Source organism: Merops nubicus, unplaced genomic scaffold (genome assembly GCF_000691845.1).
Source record: "Merops nubicus isolate BGI_N331 unplaced genomic scaffold, ASM69184v1 scaffold40608, whole genome shotgun sequence".
Classification (NCBI taxonomy): domain Eukaryota; kingdom Metazoa; phylum Chordata; class Aves; order Coraciiformes; family Meropidae; genus Merops; species Merops nubicus.
Genome location: NW_008625790.1, coordinates 951 through 1,198, shown reverse-complemented (window position 1 = coordinate 1,198; position 248 = coordinate 951). Strand labels below are relative to the sequence as shown.

Below are 248 nucleotides of genomic sequence, written 5' to 3'. Positions count from 1 at the left end.
CCCGGCGAGGCCCAGCAGCGCCACCCCCCTCCCAGGGCAGCTGGGCCCCCCCGGGCTGGCAGCAGCAGGCAGCGCGTAACGGCGTCAACTGCTCCTGCCACGGTTTTGACTGGAGAGCAAGCCCAGCAGGTAGGCTCAGGCCTGTGCCTGAACAGACACAAAGCTGCAGTGCTGGTCGCTATTTTATGTTTGGGTGGGAAGGGACCTCCTGAGGTCATTTGGTCCCACCCCGGCCGGGAGCGGGACAG

The 248-nt window shown here is 66.5% G+C and overlaps 1 protein-coding gene across 1 annotated transcript in view; it reads right to left on the bottom strand.

Annotated features, from left to right (window-relative positions):
- The window catches only part of RPL32 (ribosomal protein L32), a 1,322-nt gene that overhangs the window by 144 nt on the left and 930 nt on the right, over positions 1–248 (bottom strand). The gene's annotated exons all lie outside the window — the stretch shown is intronic.